The sequence below is a fragment of the Periplaneta americana genome, unplaced genomic scaffold (assembly GCF_040183065.1).
Source record: "Periplaneta americana isolate PAMFEO1 unplaced genomic scaffold, P.americana_PAMFEO1_priV1 scaffold_22, whole genome shotgun sequence".
Taxonomy (NCBI): Eukaryota; Metazoa; Arthropoda; class Insecta; order Blattodea; family Blattidae; genus Periplaneta; species Periplaneta americana.
The window spans coordinates 1,455,997-1,481,324 of NW_027185503.1; the positions used below are offsets into that span (position 1 = coordinate 1,455,997).

At 35.4% G+C, this 25,328-nt stretch overlaps 1 protein-coding gene across 26 annotated transcripts in view; it reads right to left on the reverse strand.

Moving 5' to 3' along the window:
* Positions 1–25,328, reverse strand: part of LOC138693821 (DNA mismatch repair protein Mlh1-like) — a 173,154-nt gene that overhangs the window by 63,363 nt on the left and 84,463 nt on the right. For 10 of the 26 annotated variants that reach the window (XM_069817641.1, XM_069817637.1, XM_069817639.1 and 7 more), the window contains 2 exons: positions 24,586–24,724; positions 14,777–14,920 (listed from right to left, as the gene is read on the reverse strand). The gene's annotated coding sequence lies outside the window, so the exon portion shown is untranslated. Of the gene's footprint in view, positions 1–1,809; positions 5,010–7,475; positions 7,912–7,949; positions 8,087–14,776; positions 14,921–24,585; positions 24,725–25,328 lie in introns of those variants that run through there. The other 16 variants (XM_069817638.1, XM_069817646.1, XR_011330518.1 and 13 more) reach the window with 15 other exon arrangements.

Here is a 25,328-nt window from a genome sequence, read left to right on the forward strand (position 1 = left end):
AAGTTAACGGAAAACGTGTGCTGCACATAATCTAAAATCAGTATTATAACCCTTCTTAAGGGGACACTCTGCCATTATAAGAAACTTTTTTTCCTATTGTTCCGATTTCAATCAAATATTCACAGTATTTTTGGCTATGCATTGTAAGTATATGCACAAGATTTCAATTTCATTGCATACATACTTTTAGAAAAACCTGGCTAATTGTGAAACTCTTAGGACATTTGTGGACCTTCCATCAAAATATTGGGAAGCAAGAAGGATGATGACTTCATTGTTAAATCCAGAGAGCACACGCGTACGCGTACGCGCACGCACACATACACACACACACACACACAAGTTATTCTGACACGAGAGAAGAAGAGGGGGCTCGACATGTGGCAGCAACAATGGTCCAATTCGACGAAAGGAAGGATAAGCAAAGCCTTTTTTCCCTCAGTCAAGAGGAGGTTGAGCCGAAAGGTACCCATTTCCCCGGAATTCACAGCAATGACAACAGGACACGGGAAGCTGAGGGCATATCTCCACAGATTTAGAATAATAGAGTCTCCCATATGCCCATGCGGACAGCAGGAACAAACAGTCAATCACGTAATATTTGATTGTAGCATAGTGACCAGACAAAGGAACGATATGATGAGAAAAATCCAAGAAGCAGGAGGCAAGTGGCCAACAACGTGCGAAGCACTGGCCTCCAACTACCTCCAAATATTTTCGACCTTCGTCTGTAGTATAGACTTCACAATTCTGTGAAACATCAAACTTGACAGTGAAATTGCAAAACTTGTACATAGGATAGTGAAAGTGAAGTCTTGATAATTTTTAATTATAATTTAGTGTGTTTCTATCCTTATGTGGGGTTTGGTAATTTGTAATTATATTTTAAAATGATTATATTCTAATTGTATGTATAATTTGTAAAACTGATACTGTGGAACTATGTCCATGTCCTTAATGTCTTTTGATCTATCTGTGTAACTTACTGGTATATTATCTTTATCCTTTTGAGTGTTTATTGCTTACTGAATTGAAATCTGTACCTAGGAAAATGTAGGAGTGATATATACTTAAATTATTGGTGCTAATGGAATTTAAAATTGTAACTAGGGAAACATAGGGTCTTATAATCTTGAATTAATAATGCTAATGTAATTTGTAAGTTTGTAAGTAGGAAGGTGTAAGGATTCATAATTTGGAATGGTATTTAACTATAATTTTATTCTCATCATATATCTTATCACAAAGATATTTATTGATTACGCAACTGGTAAATTTGCAATCTTAAAAATGTAATTATCTAGAAATGTCAAAACATGTAATATTACAACCTATGTAATGGGGCATGTTGAAATATATACTGTAAAAAAAACACATACACACACACTTTTAGAAGAAAAAAAACAAAAAGCATAATTTTTTAACACATACTTTTGGGTCAAAAATTTAAATTAATTTTACAGAGTTTTAACATGTACAAAAACGGCAGGAGAATAATACCTAGTATCAATTTTGTCTTACTACTATTATTTTAAAAACTATATAGGCCTAATTTTTAAATTTGTAATTTAAAATTAAATAAAAATTAATTTTGAAAAAATCTTAAAATTGTTCAAAATCAAAATTTGGCAAAACTCATACTAGGCCATGTTTATGGGCAAGGTATCTACTAACTGTAAAAATTTCAAGACGATTGGATTATATTTACTATAAAAAGTACATGCCAAAATGATGAAAAAAAAAGTTCCGGGAAATTTGTTTTAAAGTTTATTGTAGGCTATATATTATATGCTAATAATTGGCACTCACCACAACCATAAGTTTTTCCTTCCTTCTGCTTCAAAACGTTCTCCCTGTGAATTCTGGCAACCCTTTCCTTCTGTCTTCTGTGTTTCTCCATCTCCAAACAACGTCAAATACTTTGTTTGATGCGGCAATGGTCTCATTGTTTGCAAATTTTCTTTTTTTATTTCTGACACAGGTTGTGTTGGTCTCCTAGAGAGTTCTCTTTGGTATGACCCCGGGTTGAATTGTCTAACTGCTTCAATTACTGCCAGATGTACCTTTCTTTTTTGGACACAAAATTTTCTTTGGGCACTTTGCCCATCTGACACTATGCAAACTCTCATTTGGATTTTGTGTCATTTCTCCTGTACATCTGCTAAAATGGTATCTCATGACAATCTCTGGTATACAGGTAGTATTTTAGTCACACGGGTGTCATTAAAGGGAGTATTGACCATTTCTTTATGGGAATTTGGCTTTTCTCCCTTCACTTTGGTTTTATCATAGAAGCACCATGAGTTCACTCCTTTAGGGCACTTAAATTATCATGTTCTGGCTTGGAATCTGTGCTTCTACAATGGTACAGAGTGGCCAACACAGCAGTCTTCATGTTTACAACATCAGGAATAGTGGATAGAATAGTCTCCCTATAATAGTGTCCTAGCTTCACTATTGTAGTGTCTTTCAAGTTACCCCGAGTGTTGCCTCCCAAATTTATACCTCTTGTCTTCCATTTTTTTTATTTCACTTCTTATGCCAGAACCTAACCTCTTAGAAATATGGTTCAGGCACTCATCTTTGATGATGGGATGTGAATTATCATATACATTTAGTTTCTGCAGATGGTTGAACGTCTTGGACTCACCATCTGACAAAAGCATAGTATATCGAAACTCAGTTTCTCTGATCTTTCCCAGAGCCTCTCTCCAGCCTCTACCTCCATTGCTGGAGATGGCCCTAAATAATTCCTAGGCATCACACTTTGATTTGTGCCCAATATACCAAAAATGGAATTTTGGACTCCCACTGCCAAGATTTTTTGCTGTCAAAAAACATGTAGGGCCTATGGCAGTAAGCTTATTTGGAGAGAATCTCAAAATCTATTACGAGGTCTGTCAGAATGTCTATAACACAGCCCATCCCATAATTATTTGTAAATTCTCTCTTCATCCAACTCCCATCAAAAGTTACACCAATACTCTCTGCCGCCTGCAGTCAAGGGCTGCCGAACATTGAAATCTTTCAAATCCAAGTTAGAAAATTATCTTATGACGAGTTGCCAAACTAACTTACTATTATGACAAGTGTTGTATTGCATGTTTCCACGTATTCACATTTTTTATGTTCTAGTGATATTCAATTTATTTTGTATTTTTGTTTTCATATTTTCCGATAATGGTATATCTATAATGTGATAAGTTGAGCTATATATAATCGTAATTTTCCTTACTGTGTGTACGTTAAAATATTGTATTCATTGTATGCTTTGTACTGCACTATTTTATTACTATTATTATTATTATTATTATTACTATTCTTATTTTTTATCATCATCATATATTATTATTATTATTATTATTATTATTATTATCAATAATTGTTATTTTTTATACTTTGTATGTCTAATTTATTTTGACCTGCTGTTCACATTTTATTATGCTTTTTTTCTTTCTTTCTGTATGTTATATATTATGTCTGATTTCTACTTACTTGTTGTTTACATTTTATTATTATTATTATTATTATTATTATTATTATTATCTTATTCAGTTCTGTGTGTAAAATTGTAGTGTACTTTGTAAATTTGTAGTGTTTTTTGTAACCATATACCCATTCTGTACTAAAGACAATAAACTACTGTCTTCCTCCGACGAGTTTAGTGCTGGGACCTGAGGTATTCTTGCCATCGGTGAGGGGGGGCTGCAGGTAGATTCTTTTGTTGCTACAACCAAGCCGAGCCGAGTAGAGTGGGAAGTATTAATCGTCCAAAAATATGCAGTCTTCAGTTTGTAGTAGTGTGTGAATATGTCATATACATATTGTTTACCTAGGCCTATATGATTTTGTTATTAATATATTAAATGTATTGTTGCAATTTTTGTCATACATCTCCTTGATGTCAGCTATGTTAATATTATATGAATTAATATAATAATAGTCTGTGGCGCTACAGCCCTTGGAGGGCCTAGACTGACCAGCTGGCTGCTGGCCTCACGCCCACATGCCGAAGCAGAGGTGGACGATCATCCAACCAGAATGCAGGTATCGTATGGTTAGCACGATCATCCCCCCAGCCGTTATAGCTGGCATTCGCAACCGGATTTCACTAACTATCGTAGCTCCACAAGTGCATCACGATGCTGGGTGGGCACTGGTCCCATACACTGGCCGAAATTTCATGAGAAAATTTCATTATATGAATTACTTATATTAAATATGTCACCGTTACAAGTCATTTTTAAGGAAATATGCTGTAAAAAAGTTTTTGGTTTAATTACATTGGATTTTTAGAATATGCATGATTGGTATCGTGAAAAACAGATTCCTATAATGTCATGCGAAAATCATTTGTTGGTGGCATCTTCTAATACAAATCAAGTAGTTTTACTTCTCAAGTGAGTTCAGCAGTAGCCTACAGTATATTTAAATTGATTACTTTATAAATTTAATTCAATTCTACTAATCACTAAATTTTATAGTATGATTCTTCTTTTCATTTATATTATTGTAGTTGTATTATGATTTTTCTTTTGATTTATTTTATTGTATTTGTATTTCTGGTGGTGTGATGGCCCTAACTTCACCAAAATAGACAGATAGACAGACAGACAGACAGACAGATAGACAGAGAGACAGATAGATAGACAGACAGACAGATAGATAGATACATAGATAGATAGATACATAGATAAATAGATAAATAAATAAATAAATAAAATTTTCTACAATACTTGCCTTCTCTGAACACGTAAGTAGGAATGGTTGTATCTCTATCTCGCCAAAAATACGTTAGAAAACTAATAGGCATAACGCTCTCGTAAATTGAGCGAATGTTTTCAGTATGATTGTACTTCCTTCCAGACTGCCGCTGTCACTCCAGAATCGCGCTAGACTAGTCGGAACCACATTCCTCTCAGCACTAAACTCCTCAGAGGATGACAGTACCAGTCGTTACGTCACACGAGAAAGTTAGCATGCCACAGATTCATTCATATTCACAGTTTCTGCAACTCAAGAGGCCCAATATACAACAAGCTCAAAGGAATCACACACTTAATCCAAAACAGCGAACATCCTATACGATATCAAATTCCCCAAATAATCCAAACTTTTACAGAATATTACTGCACTCCACATTGTCCAATCTTCCCTTGCTTTCCACTATATTGCATCCAGTATGAGGTTTTCCAAAAAAGCATACATACAGAGACACCATAACCTTCAATAAACAAGAGACAAATACGGGACGAATCCGAGAATTTATAACCAACATGGAAGAACAGGAGCCCTATATAGTGCAGATTTACACTGACGGATGGGTGGGTGCAGCATTTGTAAATACAACAGCAGGTAGAGGGAAAATCAAACTCCACAAAGAGTCGTCCATCTGCACAGCAGAATTATTTGCAATTCGGCAGGCCTTATCTCAGCAAAGCACCTCACAGAAAAAGCTATACTCATATTCGTGGATTCACTGACAAGGAGAGAACACGCTCTGTATATCACCGAATTAAATCAGATTTTGTGACATGAAAGTACAAGACACTCTGTTTAAAGTCATACCTGGCATGGGTGGCCAATGACCCCTCGCTTTGGAAATATTGGCTATTGTTTATGACATACTTCCATTAGGTGCCTAATATGGAAGCATTAGACTGTGTAACAGCATAGCTCATATGGTTGGGTGTTGAGTTGTCATCCAGGCAACCTGAGTTCGAATTCTAATGCCTTTTCATTTTTTAAAGCTTGATAGGGCCTATTATTATTATTATTATTATTATTATTATTATTATTATTATTTTAATTCACTTTCAGTTGTCAGTTCCTATATTCAAAGCCATGTTGAAATATGCGTTGTATGCATCAAAATTGATAAACGAACGAGAAGTGTTTGTGAGTGTGAAGGGTATCTGTTTCGCAGCAGAAGTGCGGAAAAATGTGTGTGACTGTGGACAACCTTCTTTCATTTGCTGTGCATGGTGCAGAAAATATGTATGTTTTTATGACATCATAATGAATCAGGTACAAAATGAAATGGAATAGCTGCTACAGAAATAGAACAGACACCAGTGACACATCTTACCTTCCTACGTGAGCAGTATTTCATTGTTTATCCTTTACAATACAATGTAGTTAATTAGTAATTTGTTTAAAACATGATGAAGCATTCAATACATTGAGAAATATGATATAGGTATGTAAATAGATAACTGTGATCACAATATTAATCATTATTAAAAGAAAAAAATATAGGACCAGTTAAGATTCGAACTCGGGTTGCCTGGATGACAACTCAGCATCAACCATATGGGCTACGCTGTTACACAGGCTAATGCTTCCCTATTGAGCACCTAACGGAAGTATGTCACAAACAATAGCCAATATTTTCAAAACGAGGGGTCATTGGCCACCCATATCAGGTATGACTTCAAACAGTACGTCTTGTACTTCCATCTCACACAATCTTATTCCATTCAGTGATATACAGAGCGTGTCCTCTCCTTGTGAGTGCATTACAAAAAATAAAAATAATGCCCTTTCTGTGAAGACCCCCTGGATAGTAATAAACATCAAACAGTTAATATATAACATAGGAAAGGAGAACAAAGTAAAATTAATTTGGATACCGGGACATAAAGGCATACAAGGTAATGAGATTGCAGACTCTCTTGCGAAAGCAGCCATAACATCCAACCCTGCCTCATCAATAAACATTCAGATCACTGACTTAATAAAACAAAATATAAGACAAACACAGAAGCCACACAGGCAGACAAACCATGGTATTTACACAAAAAATTAACACGACCATTCATTTCAGTAATTAACAAAATGAAGCATAATGCAGCAGTAACTCCAAAATACCTATACCTCATTGGAAGGGGAGAATCTTCTTTGTGTGAGTGTCAACAACAGTCAGGAGAAATAAACCATATGTTCTTTCAATGTCAACTACACAAACAATCCATAGACCAACTAATACACGACATCAGCCAAAAACTAGGATTTGGACCCTGAAAGATTCCAGACATACTAGTTGAAAATGAAATCCAGATAGGAAAACTCTTACATACCCACATGCAGATTTGTAAAATGAAAATTTAAAAAATACAGTCAGACTCTCAATATCCTTTGAAATTACAGATCCGATAATTGTTTCACAAGACACTCACGAAGCCAAAAACGAAAGAAGGATCGATATAGCGTCGGAAAGAAGAAGAAGAAGAAGCAGCGGCTGTGATAAAAGTGTTCAAAATTGATTTCCAGCGCCACAATCCCAGTGATAAACATGTGAATATTCGTTACGAGTCCGTTGGAGGTGGCTGTTGTAAACTCTAGATTGACCCTATTTTTTGTCCGCCTGGCAGCAATAAAATTGCAGATTTGGCTTTTGCCTTTTTAGAATTAGACCAATTTCCCATCACAGAAATATTAATAATACACTAGATAATAGATAGCACAGTACACACCTTGTTTTTACTAACCTAATGAAGAAATACACACTATATACACTGTTAGCCTACATCTGAGGTGAGTGTAACCTAACCTATACTCCTAAAAATGATTTATTCTGTACGTACTATATACACTGCCTGTGAACTATCCACACTATGCCTATTAAATGTATTGCCTCTCAACTATTTATCCTATCACTGTATTTATACTAAAACGGTTTAAAATTATAATTTACAACATATACAATTAGAAAGCAGTATTGCGCAAAACAATAACAAAATAAATATCGCGCCAACAACATCACAACAAACCACAAACTCATTTGTTTCTCAGTTTTCAACTTCTCACACAGATGTAGATACAGTACTGTAGCGTTTTCAGGATAGGCAACAGTTGAAAACTAGAATACAGCAAAAGACTATGGCACTGAGATAGAGTCTACCGAGATCAAGCTCTTCTCAAAACGACAGCTGTCATATATACCGCACCTCTGTAAGCATTTCATAAATAATTTTTGTGCGAGATCGTGCGTATTTGCTTGGTTTCCGCACAAAACCAATCCGCGGAAAGTGTAAAATTCCACATTCAGTATTCCCAACCAAACACACATAACAATTTCCCTCCTCTTACCGTTTAAGTGGGATATTGATTTTACTGCTTTGGGCTTTTAACCACTGCCATCGTGATCTAATACAGGCCGTAAGGCAGACCACGTGACTCGCTTAACAGCTGATCGCGAAAGGCGGTCTTTCAACCATATGAATTAGTTGCAGTGCATGAAGAATAACATATATTTCTCTGAAATGCAGTGTAATTGCGTCAGTAAAATTTTAAACAGTGATTGTGAGACACTTGTGACACAATTTACCTGCAATTTAAGGTATAATATTATTTCTGGTGTGAAAATTACGTTGTTGCAGGCAAAGTTCGTATGTGTAATACCTGCCTTTATTTCGATTAAATGTTGCGCCCTTATGTGGTTAAGTGAAATTTTGGTCTTATAAACAGTAGGCTAAGTATGTGTAATAATATATACGTGAAAGTGAAACATTGACTGGCATGTAAAGTAAGTTGTGATTAGGCCTAAGTGCAGCGTTACCGATGTTACTCTTGTCTAATCCATTATTGCTAGTTTACCGTATTTGTCTTATTAAATTTAAATTATTGCGCCCTTTTTATTTGTGAATAACCTACATTATACGAGTAAATAATACGACGTTTGATAATATACACAATTTGAACTAAAAACGAGATATAGTATATTACGAAAAATTATACCCTATAGTTTTCATTACTGTTACAGTATCTAGAATTGTAATTAGTTGAAATAAAGCACTCATGCTTCATTACGAAATTCTTGCACATTCATTTATGCACGTTTCAACAATTTTCAGTTGCATCGCACGCATATTTTAATGTGTTGAATTTATAGGTTATGTTTATTCTATCAGTACTTGCCTTATTTCCGTATTCGCAATTATGCATTATAATTAAGCATAACGCTACGTATAACTTATAAATGCAATTTGTCTACACTTCAATTGTATTTATTCGTTTCAGACGGTACTCCAGTCTGAAGTCTGATTAGTTTAATATGTTACTAGGGCTAAACTAGCGCTGAGGTAGTTCCCTTCGTATTCATACATCTTGCATATACAAATTAGTTCGGTTCGTTCAGGATCTTAATATGCCTTGCTTATAGGATCAAATGCATCTCCACAAAAAATAAATTCAACTGTTTTCAGTTCAGAAATTACCGGAACTATACCTCAGCGCTACTAAGTAATATAACGTATGTACATTTCATAGGAGGGACTGTGGCGAATTTTCTACCTATAAGTAAGGACGTAACCGTGTTCTGAAGTTTATCCTAAAAATATTTTCTTCTTTATTAAATCTCAAAACCGTTTTCGTTCTCAACTTAAGCCTAAAATGTTGACGCAGATAGCTTATGTTAACATGGTAAATTCTCTTCTCATAAAAATAACACAGTTTTATTTATTATTCCTGCCACATTATGCAACACATAAATGGAACTTATGCACATATTACATTGAATAAAAATTTAATTGTATTATGTATTTGTTCCCTACTATACTGGGTTGTAATGAATTGTATTTATCTAACCTACCAGATTAACACACAACTGTACATACACTAATTTCATAGGAGGGACTGTGGTAAATTTTGTACCTACAAGTAAGGAAGGTAGATGTGCTAAATTAAAATCACAATATAGATAATTCTTCTTTATTAAATCTCAAAATAGCTTCCATTCCAAACTTAAAATGTTGATGCAACCAGGTTATGTTACCATGTAAAACTCCGTTCACATTAAAATAACACAGTTTTGTAATTATTTCTGCAACATATTATGCAATAAGAAGTGTGAAGGGGTCTTATACACACATTACACTAAATAAAATTGAGCGCCGACACGCTATAAAGTAATATATTTCACTCAGCTCCGTATACTCAAATAGAAAAGCCCGACTCATCGAGTGACGTCACACAACCTGCATTACGGCCTGGTCTAGATCACGATGGCAGTGCTTTTAACATATTATTTTTTAGAGACGTTCAATATAGTAATAATTGTAAATTGGAAATTTACCACTGCAATTTCACTTAAATTGCACTGTTAATTATTGTTTTTAAATATTTGCAAAAATTAAGTAAACTCTACAACTCCACTAAAGTTATTGCATTCGTGATGCAAGTAACATTAAGGAAGCCGTGAAAAAATCAACAAGATTCCAGATGCCAATGTAATTACTGCAATATGTTATATAAATAATATTGTTAAAATATTAAAATGAAATATAAATCATTACATAACCTTACCGTTTGTTTGAAGTTCGCATTTATAGAATGGGGGGGGGGAGACAGACGTATATCACGGCCTGCTGGAGTATAGTAAACACAGAAAACATTTTAAAGCAACAATGTTGAAGATAGATATTTTTGTTTTGCTAATTTGCCGTCATTGAACAGAAACCAAGATGGAGATTTCATTGCAACTAATTAGAAATTCCTCTTTCAAGTATGTAATAAACGATCTTCGCACAAAATAATGTACGATATACGAGCGGTATGTTTTCTTTCAATTCTCGGAAATTAAAAAAGCTCAACTACGTTTCGCTTTTTCAAACTTTTCCTCGAACATGAAAACTTCAACATACCGGTACTGCTCTTGTAACGCATATTACTATTAACACACTTACAATTGGAGTTTTGTCAAATCCTTTGCGGATATGTTTCACAAAATACTAAAGATGCGATTTAAAAAAAAAACCTAAAATTCAATTTTTTTTTTATCCAGAGTGTCCCCTTAACAGAACAGTTAATGACGGAAAACATGTGCTGTGCATAATCTTAAATCTGTATTATAAACGGTTCTTAATCGAATAAAATAACTGTATTGATGTTTGACACAGTTCTTTTTTTTTATTATTATTATTATTATTATTATTATTATTATTATTATTATTATTATTATTATAAGTAGGTTATTTTACGATGCTGTATCAACATCTCAGGTTATTTAGCGTCTGAATGAGGTGAAGGTGATAATGCCGGTGAAATGAGTCCAGGGTCCAGCACCGAAAGTTACGCAGCATTTGCTCAAATTGGGTTGAGGTAAAACCCCGGAAAAAACCTCAGCCAGGTAACTTGTCCCGACCGGGATTCGAACCTGGGCCACCTGGTTTCGCGGCCAGACGCGCTAACCGGTTATTATTATTATTATTATTATTATTATTATTATTATTATTATTATTATTAACTCCATTAACTTTTTAGGTACCTAAAACTGTATTTCAGTGCCTACTTATGATCACTTTAGAGCCTAGTTGAGGTGTCTAAAAGTTGATTAATGGCCTAAATGTCTGAAGTCTACTTATAATGTATATTTTTTTCAGGAATCATTATGGCATTAATTTATCTTTTTTATCATTTAAGCGGACTCGGCGTACCTATCTTGTGCGATAAACTTGCGAGAACACTGCACGTGTTAGGAAGAGAGTGAGACAAAGGTACTATATCTCACTTTTTCTTCTAACGAAGGCATCTTAAGGCAACAGCGTACTAGGCAAGTCCCGTAAGACTAATGCTTTTTTCATCTGGAATCCTCTATAGTAGGCCTACACGCAGTGCAAGTATTGAAGGGACCAGATAACAAAAAGAGAGTGCAAATTGCCAATAGTTCTTGATTCTTCTTACGTCAATATCATTGGAGTAATAATTACTCTAAATCTGAGACATACAGACACAAGTGTTCCTAAATATTTTGTTGCTCTTCTGAATATATTACATGCTTAATAAAGAACAATAATAATAATAATAATAATAATAATAATAATAATAATAATAATAATAATAATAATATTTTTTATAATTTATCAGTTCTATCAGCAGTCTAGTTTACTATAACTCAATAGACAGAAAAATGATAAATTTTGGTCATATATATTTTTTCTAATGAAAATACTTAATATAATTGACCCAAAAGAACGATTCATGTACCTCGTTGATTTTAATTTGATGTACTACAGAATAGCTTCATTATAGTTTGCGAAAATGTATTTATGTATTCACCCTTTAACATGGGTGTTCACGATACATATTGGACTATCTACACCCAATTGCTGGAAGACAGTCACATCTGACTTGTGCATATACAGGGTATTATCACAGTTTAGTATATACAGTCACGAAGCTCAATACGTAGTAAATATGCATCCATAGATAGTTGCTAACCACTAGGATCACTACTATCGCCTCATTACAGACAATGCGGAATAGTACCTGCACAATCTATTGTTCCTAGCAACCTCACAACTCAAGCTTCGTGACTGTATATACTAGAATGTAGTATTATGCTGACAGAGGATAGATGCCTATGCCCAAAGCAGATGCAAATACATGACTGTGGATTTCACACAACGTTAAAACTTCGACATAATACTTAAGACGCGTATCCACGAAGTGAGGCTGTCACGCGCGGCAGCTTCTTGCGGCAGCCTCTCTTGTTGTTTGCCTCGCGGTTTTGTTCTTTTGGTAGCGAGGCAGGAATGCAAAGCAGTGTCAGCCACCAGTTAGTGCGCGGGAATTGAAGCAGTTAACGTCGGGTTGCTTGATGTCATCTTTATCAACAAATAGTCCACACGGAGCAAGTTAATCACTGCGAGACATCTTTGATCCCATCCAAAAACCAGCTGGATTTGGCTCATAGCCTATGAGCCAAATCCAGCTGGTGCGCGGTTGCCTCACCTATGAGTCATAGGTGAGGCAGTCGCGCACTATTGTGAGGAAAATTATCCACTGAGCGCAGCAAGCATCACGAGGCAGCCTCGGTTCGTGGATACGTGACTTACATCAGAGACTAGTACGCCTATTAAGAAGTATCCAGAGTTACGGGAATGTTTATTGCATTCTGCAGATCATAGGAAAATAACTATGATGTTGATATATTTATTATAGTTCATAGACAAAAAAAGAAAAATATGTATACATATAATCATTGAAGCCTTACATTACATACTTTATAATTTACATTTACATAGATATACAATTTTTAATATAATTTCTAAACTTAACTCTTTAATATAAGATGTTTTGTCTTGCACTTGCAACTAGTTTTGTGCAAGACTCAACTCATTTTAATATGTTGTTACAATTAGTCTTTGCTCACTTGCCTAAGATGAACTTCACGTTTCAATCTGCAATGTGCAGCTATCACATATAAATCTTCCATTATTCTAGTATATTTAAAACTTTTGAATACATATATGTTTTATTTTATTTATTGACAGTGCTATTTAAAAAACTTAACTTTTTTCTTATCCAATTTTTTTTTTCTTATTCAATTCTAGCTATTTCATTAATTTATTCTTTCCATTCTAATTTTTTGACCAAAAAAGATGCAGACCTATTTGCCTTTGTAACTTTATGTTATTATTATTATTGATAAGTTTTCTTACAACTATTTCTTTATTCATTTCTAGGAACTTTTCATTTATGAATTTCATCCGTATTTATTTTGTGTATTGACATTCAAAAACAATATGAATGTCATCTTCGCTATGTCCGCATAATGGGCACGTGCCTTGAGGTATATTACCTCTATTATTTCTTAATCTCCAAATCCCCAGTCTGAACCAGGCTAGTCCAAATCTTTCTTTCATTTTCATATTAACTATATATGTACTCCATCCCCATATCGTTTTATATTCATTAAAATATTATGGAATGCATTTCATTGATACCACTAAAATCATTTTGTCTAGTAATATTTTTACATCTTGATTTAATTAAGTTCAGGCTTGCTGCGCTGTTTCTAGTAGTTAAGTTATCCCATAAAGAAAATACCGGTAACTATCATTTTACTGAAATATTCTTTCACAGGTTATGATAGAAGAAAAATGACGGCTGAAATGTCATTGATCTGCTTCCGCTTCTCTGGTTTTTCCCTTTGTGGCATTCGTTTATGTTCGACATATATGTTGACATATATTAAGTCAATTGTCATTATACAAGGAGCGCACTCAATTGAATGACTTAGTCGCCGGGATTCCACAGTATATAAGCAGCTCAGTGGTTAGAGTACTTTGTATGTAGAACCAAGGACCCAGGTTCGATCCCCGGCACTGCACCAGAGCGAATTTTTCTCCTCTAATAACCATTGTTACCATAACAGATAAATTCTGTAGGACTAAAAGTCAATCTTTACGTAGATTCTTCGCCCAACAGTGCATATATACTGTGGAATCCCGGCCACCAAGTCACTCGAGTGCACTCCCTGTAAAATGGCAATTGACTTAATATATCTCGACATATATGTCGAACATGGAATAAGGCAACAAGGGGAAAAACTAGGAAAGGAGGATTTAATCCGGTGCTGTGGACTGAACTTCTGCGTCACTCAGTGGTTAGAGTGTTTGGTATGTAGAACCAAGGACCCGGGTTCGATCCCCAGCATCGGAGCGAATTTTTCTCATCTAATAATCATTGTTACATAACCTTTTCACGGTGAGTCCTGTTGAATTGCTGATCGCTTATCAGTAATGCATTTCACTCGAAAAACAGAGTGAATGAAACAGAGGAATTTGAGACCGAGGCACGAGAATCTTCATAGCTGTGAATTAATAATGATGTTGATGATGATGATGGTGATGTTTCAAGTGAAACACCTTCGAAGTTAAGTTTTATACTTTCTCAAAACAATACTTGCATGAATTATGAGGAATTATTTATAGGTATAATCATATAGAGAGAATTTGTATATTTAGGTTATCATGAAAGATTAATAACTTACCAATATTATGGTCACTGGCCCTTACAGCGATATCCAGGAGACACTGTATCTGTCGTTTTCTAACATGTGCTCCAGAGCTACATACAGCCAAAGAAGAAAATGCAAACTCAAAATCCAGCTCCACCTCATGATGCTGAGGAGACCCTAAAAGTAAATAAATTACATGTTTTATAGTATTAAATGCGGAGTTGGATGAAGAACAAAAACTGCAGTACTCTTTTATATGATTATTCAACATAGTCGTCTTAAGATTTTATCCTCGAAATTATTGAAATCAACTTTACAAGGAGTTATACCTGAAAGCTTGATTTGCATAATACACGTCATACCTAAAAGCTTGATTTGCATAATACACGTCACTGTTCGTTAACAGAAAACCACAATTTAAGTCACACAGAGTTATTGTGCACTCAATGTTGGTTGCTTGAAGGTTGTCAGTCCACTTTGAGGTCTGTGGATATAGAGGGAAAAATTGGATTGGTGTCTGGTAGAGTTCCCGGGTAGCTCAGTTGGTAGAGTGTTGGTACGTTAAACCAAAGGTCCCGGGTTCGATGCCCGGCCCCAGAACAATTTTTCCCTCGAAATTATTCATAGTTATTATTGCATTGGGCAACAAACGTCTCCTCTCATTTACAAAATACATGTGTTTTCTATCGAAATGTGTGGAGCACAAAACACTATGTATTGTGGGAAATCATTTCTCTCTCTTCATTTGTGAAACCCACTGCTTAGTTAACAAATCATTTTTTTCAGTGGGAATCTGTAAAAACAATGAACATGTTACAGACAGCGAAGTTAAAGAACTAAGAGCTCCTGGGAGGAGAACAACGAAAATTTAGAAAATGAAAATAGTAAGAAGTACCAGCAAAACAAATTTAAAGAATGGGATTACTTTCGTCGCCCATTTTCATTGCATTTCATCCCAATATTTGTCTTAGTGTCGAAGGAAAAAGTTAAGAATGCTGGCTTCACTACAAGGAACTGGTTTCAAACCTCAGCGGGTGCAAGCCAAATTCCTAGTAAAAAAAAATGCTATACAGAGTGATTTATAAATCCCTCCGGAGTTTCGGAAGTTGATAGTTCAATAACCATAACCTACACAGCAAAAACACTCATATCAGTAAATAATAATCTACCCAAGTTTGTATTCGTAATAGGTGTGATAGTATAGTTATAAATTTAACTCCTGAAAGCTTAATTTGCATAATACACGTCACTGTACGTAACAGAAAACCACAATTTAAAGTCACACAGAGTTAGTGTGCACTCAAATGTTGGTTGCTTGACGGTTGTCAGCCCACTTTGAGGTCTGTGGATATAGAGGACAAATTGGATCGGTGTCGGGTAGAGTTCCTGGGTAGCTCAGTGGGAGAGCGTTGGTACGTTTAACCAAAGGTCCCGGGTTCGATACCCGGCCCCGGAACAATTTTTCCCTCGAAATTATTCATATAACAAACATCTCAGAAAAGGTTGAAAAGAAACTGCAAATCCTGAAAAGGTTAGCTGGTGCTAAATTGGGCTGCTCAAGGAGAGTCCTTAAAATGTATATTAAACCAAACCTCTTGTACTGTTCTGAAGCATTAATAACAGCAGCAAATGCTTAACATCAACAACTACAAAATCAGGCTCTTCGTCTAATCACTGGAGCAGTTAAATCCACACCTGTTGATGCCATGCTTACCTTAACACGGATCCCATCAATAACAACAAAAATAGAAGAACAAGCACTGCTCCAACATGAGAAAATGTTACGACTGCCAAACTCTAAATGGACAGGAAAGAACCTCCCTTCTTCAATTCTTAAAACTCATAGTAGTTTCCTAGAAAAGGTAACACAGATTAAATCCAAATTGAACATTCCTAACATCAGAGAAAATGTACTCATCATAAGAGAAAATCCATTGGAATTATTGCAACCTACCTTCAGTTTGGAATTAACAGAGGAAATAAGTAAATCAGACACACCAAAAGAAATACAAAAACTTCTAGCACTGGAAACGATCAATACTAGATACCCTACAGAAGAATGGCTACATATATATACCGACGGATCCACCACAGAAAACCTTACTGGAGCTGGGGTTACATGTACACATTTTTCCTTTTATCATTCTGTTGGCAGAGACACAACAAATTATGATGGTGACATAGAGGCTATACACATTGCTCTCCGACAATTATTAAATCTTCCCTTAAATAAATATAACAAGACAGTAATTCTTTCAAATTGTAAAGCTGCAATTCAGGGAATATGTTCAAATGCTACAAAGAAGTCAACAAAAATAAGAGAATGCTACAAAATGTAACACAACTCCAAAAAGTTAATAAGATTGTCCATCTCCAGTGGATTCCAGCACACTGTGGAGTCATGGGGAATGAAACCGCAGACACACTTGCAAAGAAAGGCACAACAATAAAACAAAAGCCTAAATTTAATTTCTCATATTCCTCAATAAAACGCTTTATCACTACAAAATTTTCTCATTCATACCTACAAGAAATAGCATCAAATGCTAAAGACAAAAAATGGATTACACTACTTTCCAACCCAGATATAATCCCTCAGAAACCAAGGAAAACAGCAGTTGCAGCCTTCAGACTACTGACAAATCATTACTGTCTAGCAAGTCATCTCTACAGAATAGGTATCTCAGCTTCACCAATATGTGTCCTGTGTAACGATCCAGCAGAAATGAATGAAGATCACTTGAAGACCTGTGAAGCATTAAGATCAGAAGAAACTACAGTTCAAAAGTATTGGAAAACACGACTGCTAATGGCTTCATTGCCAGATGTAAGGCACTAGACAACAACAACAACAACATAAATAAATAAATACATAAAAACAAATAAATAAATAACAATAAATAAATAAATAAATAAATAAATAAATAAACAAATTTAAAACAACAGTTTAACGTCAGGCACATGATGAAATGTTTTCTTTTCGGTGCCTGATTTACAACTGTTTTAAATTGAATTAACCCTGGCAGGCATTTGGCTAAGGAGTTCATTAATTCATGTAAGTGGCAGTTTAATTAAAAATAGAAGCAGGAAGGAAAACCCGGGCAACGCTGGGTGCTTTCGGCTAGTAATAATATAAAACTTGGGACAAGCGTCTGACACGTTAGGCCTATTCGTGACCAATAATTTTCCTCCTTGAACGAAGTAACATTGTTGTTAGTTACTAGGAATTTCTTATTATGAAATCCATATTTTTAAACTTTAACTTTATACTAATAATGGATTGTTATTACGTGCGGGTAGTCTAATGAGAGGAAATTTTTGTAGAATAACTTTACAGGATATTTAAATAAATTGAAAGTTTTTCGTTGAATAAAGAGACACACGAATATCACTTTATTAATGACTTTATCGCTGATCATTGCTTGCTATTATTATTATTATTATTATTATTATTATTATTATTATTATTATTATTATTATTATTATTTTTATTATTATTATTATTATTATTATCATTATTATTGTTATTATTGTAAAATTAAGAAATGTATATAAAAAGTTTATACAAGATTTTCCTACGTATGATTTAATAACTACAAAATGCCAGATTGTGCCGTGTTTGGATGCAACAATTATGCGAAGAAAACCGAAGGCAGAGAAGTCATATACTTCCAGGTTACAAGGAATGATGACCTGGCTACAATATGTAACGAAATGACAAACATACTGACATACCGCACATCTCAGCGACATTTGTAGCTGCACGTGTAGCCACCCAACAGCAGTAAATGTCACAGAAGAAATGGACCGGGACCCATTCGAGTTGCGACACAACCTTGGGATGCGCCAAACTTGCTACATTTACTGCTCCGTGTGGCCACTTGCATTTAACTCAATGCAGTCTATAATTCAGCTACATTTGTCGCAGAAAACTTGCTACAAATGTAGCTCGTGTGGCTGTACCTCTTGTTTGACATATTATATGTTGACTATTAAGTCAACTGCCATTATACAAGAAGCGCACTCAACTTAGTGACTTGGTGGCCGGGATTCCACAGTATATATGCAGCTCAGTGTTAGAGCGCTTGGTACATAGAACCAAGAACCCAGGTTCGATCTCCGGCGCTGGAGCTAATTTTTCTCCTCTAATAACCATTGTTACCATAACAGATAAATTCTGTAGGACTAAAAACCAATCTTTACGTAGATTCTTCGCCCAACAGTGCATAATACTGTGGAATCTCGGCCACCAAGCCACTCAATTGAGTGCGCTCCTTGTATAATGGCAGTTGACTTAATATATCTCAACATATTATATGTTGAACATGGTGTAAGGCCACAAAGGAAAACACTAGAAAAGGGGGATTCAATCCGGTGCTGTGAACTGAACTTCTGCGTAACTCATTGGTTAGAGCGTTTGGTATGTAGAACCAAGGACCTGGGTTCGATCATCTAAAGCTTTTCACAGCGAGTCCTATTGAATTGCTGATCGCCTATCAGTAATGGATTTCACTCGAAAAAATTAAGAATTCTGGCTTCACTACAAGGAACTGGTTTCAAACCTCAGCGGGTGCAAGTCAAATTCCTGGTAAAAAAAAACGCTATACAGAGTGATTTATAAATCCCTCCGGGGTTTCGTAAGTTGATAGCTCAATAACCATAACCTACACAGCAAAAACACTCATATCGGTAAATAATAATCTAACCAAGTTTGTATTCGTAATAGGTTCCATAGTATACTTATAAATTTAACCACTAGGTGGGAAGTTATAACGAAAACATGACGTTCACTGGTGAAAAGTAAAAAATTTCCAGTGTCTTAAAATTCACTAAATGTGAGTCGATTGCTTCTACTGTGTCTTATGATAACTGTGGTATCGATTTCCGAACCCTAGTAGGAATTTATGAATCATCCTGTATGTACTGTAGATTGGTTTCTCGAAGTAATTCTCTTTTTATTGTCATTCTTTCACATTTTTCAGAAATGAAAAAGAAATTCGCCATCCCAAATTATCTTTCCATGAAATCAACGCAATTGAATGCGTTCGACGTGTTTTGTATGCAGCAAGTTACAGTGGCGTGCATTCTGGGTAGGCTAGGTCTGCTGCGCCTACCCAGACAGACAGAAAGAAATTTATTAAATTTGTATTTAAAAGTAATACTGTTAATTTAAGAAAGTCTGCAGAGTCCTTAACTAATTTCAGCAAACTTTGGCTTGGCATCCTATTTTCATTTCCTTTTGGCTGGTACTGTACGTCGCATTTGAATTATTTTCCGCTGTGTGCTCACCCTCGCGTCATCTTTCGTCACTGGAGAGTGGAGCTCCTGGCACCACAGCCTACCCGGCCCTGCAGTGAGCGTAGTGTTCCCCTTCATAGTCAGTACATTAGAACAGCTGGCGCATGCGCCCTGATTTACGTGTCTTACCCATTGCCGTAATACGCTAGGCTGGTAGGCGCTATTGAAAGCGCTTTGGTGATGAAATTACTGTATTATAGTGTTTATTTGAACTTCTGGTGGTAAAGTGAGTGTGTTATAGAGTTTATTTGAACAAAGTGAGGTATAACTAGTGCGATATTGTTGTAATATGGCAGAAGATCACTGTATAATTGAACAGATTTTTAAAAAGCCTTTCGGTTGTAGATCATTTAGCGAAAAAGTTGAAATTGTAACTGTGGGGGAAGACCAGTGCTGGCGCTTCCGAAATGGTGAAGAAGAAGAGAGAAATATTGATACGCCTAATCGACGCAACATGCTTCTTAGCCATGCAAGAACTGCCGTTCAGAGGGCATGGCGAAAGTGAAGATTCACTTAACAAAGGCAACTATATAGAACTTTTACATTTGTTGAGCAGCTACGACACTACTCTTCGAGAATATCTAGAGTCGTCTGCAACATTTAAGGGCACATCGAACAGAATTGTCGACCTGGTTGGCGAGTTGGTATAGCGCTGGCCTTCTATGCCAAGGATGCGGGTTCGATCCTGGGCCTGGTTGATGGCATTTAAATGTGCTTAAATACGACAGGCTCATGTCAGTAGATTTACTGGCATGTAAAAGAACTCCTGCGGGACAAAATTCCGGCACATCCGGCGATGCTGATATAACCTCTGCAGTTACGAGCGTCGTTAAATAAAACATAACATTTTAACATTTAACATCGAACAGAATTCAAAATGACCTGATAACTGCTATCAGTGGCGTGTTGATGGAATCTATTAAGAATGACATTTCCATGGCCCAGCATGTTGCAATTACTTTAGATGAAACATCCAATGTAAGCAACAAATCACAACTATCCACCACTCTCAGGTATGTCCATGACCAGACAGCATAGGTTCAAGAAACGTTTATTTCCTTCATTGATGTGAGTGCAGATAGATCCGCTAATGGTTTATTTAATCATGTAATGGACATAGTGGCATCTTATGATATCAGAGACAAATTAGTTGGTCAAACATATGACGGTGCGGCAGTGATGGTTGGAGAAATTAATGGACTTACAACCAAAGTTCAAGACATTTATCCTAGAGCTCTATTTGTTCATTGTTTCAGTCATGTCCTAAATCTAGTCTTATCTCAGTCAGCTATGAGTATTAAGGAGTGCCGGATCTTTTTTCAAACATTGAATGGAGTAAGTAGCTTCTTCTCCAAGTCTACAAAACGTGTGCATGCTCTTACTGAATATTCCAACAGAATAATTCCAAGAAATGCACCCACAAGATGGAATTTCTCTTCCAGAATAGTCAATGTTGTAAAGGAGAACCGTGAATTGCTGGTGGACTTTTTTAAAAATATACTCAACAACTCATCAGACTGGGAAAGTGAAACTGTTGCTCTTGCGCGTGGATATTTGTCTTTCCTTTCAGAGTTTGAGACCAAATTTCTTCTAAATGTGTTATCAAAGATCTTTGCATACACTGATATTCTGTACAACATTCTTCAAACGAAGCATTTGGATATTCTGTATTGTGTAGAAAAGTTTAATGAAACAAAACGTATTGTTCTACACGAGAGAGACAGATTTGATGCATTTGTAATGAAGTCGAATGTGAAGAAGTGCAGCGAAAAAGAAAATGATGTCATAAAATACAGGAGAATATTTTTTGAAATAATAGACAATGTGACAAACCATATTGTCGTGTGAATGCAAGAACTAGGTAACTCGAAATTTGCGTTTTTTAGTTAGCTCTTTCATAGCATAGCAAAAATCGCACAAAATGTAATGCAAGAACTTGGTACCTGATTGAACGATACCAGCGACATCTATTTTCCAATATAACAAATAGGTGAATGAAAACGAGACTTATTCCTTAGTGCAATAAATAAGTAAATAGGCAATGTCACAAAATATGAAAAATCAAGTTACCTAGTTCTTGCATTCACACGACGATATTACAGATAGGTTTGGAAATCTCCCTCAGTTGGAAATCATTTCATTGCTTGATCCAACCAAATTTCAGTCTTATAAATTAAATTTTCCTAATTCCTCCCTGGATGTGCTGAATGTAAAGTACAGTGCAATGTTTGACATAGTCCGTCTAAAAAATGAACTGACAGTCCTATATTCAATGGAGGAGTTTCGTGGAAGATACCCTCATGAACTGCTAACACATTTAAAATCAAAAGAACTCCACACCGCATTTGTCGAATTGTACAAATTGACCCTACTGGTTTTGACCATACCAAGCACATCTGCATCTACTGAGAGGTCATTTTCTGCCCTTAAGCAGATTAAATCATTTCAAAGATCAACTCAAGGGCAAGAAAGATTGAGTAGTCTAGCCTTGATGTCCATTGAGAAGAAAAAGCTGAAAGAAATCCGAAAATCCCCTACATTCCACAGCGATGTCATTGAGGAGTTTTCTAAAAAGGACGCAAAATGGAGTTCACCTTAAAGTAAATAAGGTATGATTTATTTAATTACTAATTTATTTTATCATTAGTTTCCGAAGGTTTCCGTTTTCTTACCCTCCTTCTGGCTGCTGCTCTGGTTTGATGTCAGAACTCACTAAAATTATATCAAATATAAAATTATTATCAATATGTTCGAGATATTATAAGTTGTATACCTATGTAGCATGCAAACATGAAGAGCCTACCCTAATGCAATAGGATCCGCACGCCACTGCTGTAAGTGAGTTATTATGAAATCTGTAAGTTACTGTAATTTTATATAAAATCATTTCCTTGGATTTGCACTTTCCCTCAATTTACACCATGTTTCCCCTGGTCCCTTGAGAAGTGTAAAAGAGAAGTTGTACTATGCAGGATGATTCATGACCCATGCATTAGGAATCAGTTTATAGGTCACTGTGAGAAAAACTGTCACATGAACATACATACAATGATGAATATTTAAGGAACTACAGCTATTCCAATCCTAAGAAAGTAGAAGCAGTTGTGAAGAGAATTAATGGGAATCAATTAAAACTACACAGAAAGATCATGATGAATATTTAATAGGATGCGAAACTGCAGTCAGCACCATCTGACAGAAGGGGGTTCAAATAAGATGATCAGCGCCCGACGTAGTGTGTGGTGAACATTAGAACTACGTGTTGGGTAGATTACCCAGAGTTCTTTATTTATCTGTTCGTTCGAGACGAACAGACGATGCTAGGGAAGACAAAATGGCAACCAGAAACTTGCTAATGAGTGGACATAAAGTGATATTAAATGTGTGTATAAGCACTGTATGTTAAACAGTGATGTTTATGGACGTTGTAAAAATAGTGTTGTTGAATGTATTGTAAAGTAATAGTAATATAATAAATTGAACTATGTAAGTAGTTTTTGCAGAATTTCCATTGCGCTGTACACTAAATACCCAAAGAATACAATCCCAATTATCTAACCTTTTGCTTAATTTTCTGTCTCTGTTTGGTTATATTTTAATTGGGTAGTGTAAAAAAGATCATCTCTTTACTCTTCCTGCTGGCTCTGGTAAGAATTTTCAGTGGAAGATGGTGTGAGAAATAAAAATGTAAATGTTTTATTTTAAAGTGGGTTAGTTGAGAATATCGATGAGGGTGGAAGAGAAGGAATATTTTCTGCATAGTTTAACATTTTCGTCACCAGGTGCGTTGCTAGATGTAATAATTTTTCCACCGTCCAACAAATGGCAGCAAGATCAGTTTCTACATTAGCACCTCTAGCATGTGTTACGGAAAACTCAGTAAGTTTCGCATCCTATTATATATTCATCCATGGAAAGATTATTAAAAATACTGTACTGGTATTAAACAGAAACTAAGCAAATTTCAGTTTGAAAGCACATTTTCAAATATTCCTCCTTCCACTTCATGCACTTTGTGGCACAGATGTGAATCACTAGCATAGCATTTCATAGCTCAGTCTAGTTGATAAGCACAGCAGTGTTCACAATATCAGCAACTAATTGTTCTCAAGTCTGTACTTTCGTAAGTGAACTGCTACTACACGAGGAAAGTGAAGGGAGACACCATCATGTTGATAATACATTCATCGCCTGGTCTCTAATGGGACCTCTTCCAATGTAACATCACAAAATGGTTGTTAGGCTACTTATCGACAACTGATGTCACCAGACCTGACCTCTCTGTATTTCACGTTTCAGCAGAATCTCACTCTCCTTAGTCTGGCCACGCTATTTATTAAGATGAAAACATGTTACAAGCTTGATTCATAGTACAACATATGGATTTTTACAGTGTTCATATAACATGGTTTGTTCGAATTACCTTGCATATTAAACACTTTTCCAAGTGTCAATTGATGAAAGTATCTCCTACAATCATAGTTTAATTTACGCATTCCAAAATATGTTGCATATCTAAGTCTTAATGAGATGATTGTACATACTTGTGGCCTATCTTGAAGACTTGATCGTAATCCAGACAGTTTGTATTGATCATGATCGAATCTGTGTCACCATAAATAACTTGAAAATTCATCTTCTCCACGAGGTCCTTCGTGTTCATTAATATTTCTCTGCCTTTTGCTTAAAACGAGAAAAAACAAATGAAAAATAACAAAGCATAAACTTCCTTTCCTTTCTTACAAAACTGTACCTGACTACAAGTATATGGTGTTTTTACAAAGTTTAGGGACACCTTATAATTCTGTTACCTTATAATCCTTATAATAAGGACTGTTGTCCTTATCGAGAATTTATAAGTTTTTCAAACAAAATAAACAGTCTTACATTTTCAGCATTAAAGTTGAAAATGAATGAATAACTAATCGGTGCATAATTCTCAACTGTTGATGGATGATGTAGGATATATTACTCTTTAAATTAGTAAAGATCAACTATTTGTAAAAAAACTTTTCTTTGTGAATGTCGTAGCACTTTCTAAAGTTTTAAGTTTAAAAAAAAAAAGGGGACATTTTGTTATTGGTTGATTCATCTGTAACTCTTGAATGGAGCTGCGTTCCTTGGGATTACAGTGGTAGGGAGGCGCAGCTGTGCAAACCTCATAACTATTACTGTACTGTCTCTATTCAGCAGTCACAGAAGAACCGACTATTAACAAAAGTCCCCATTTTTTAAAACTTCAAACCTTAGAAAGTGCTAGGACATTCACAAAGAAATTTTTTACAAA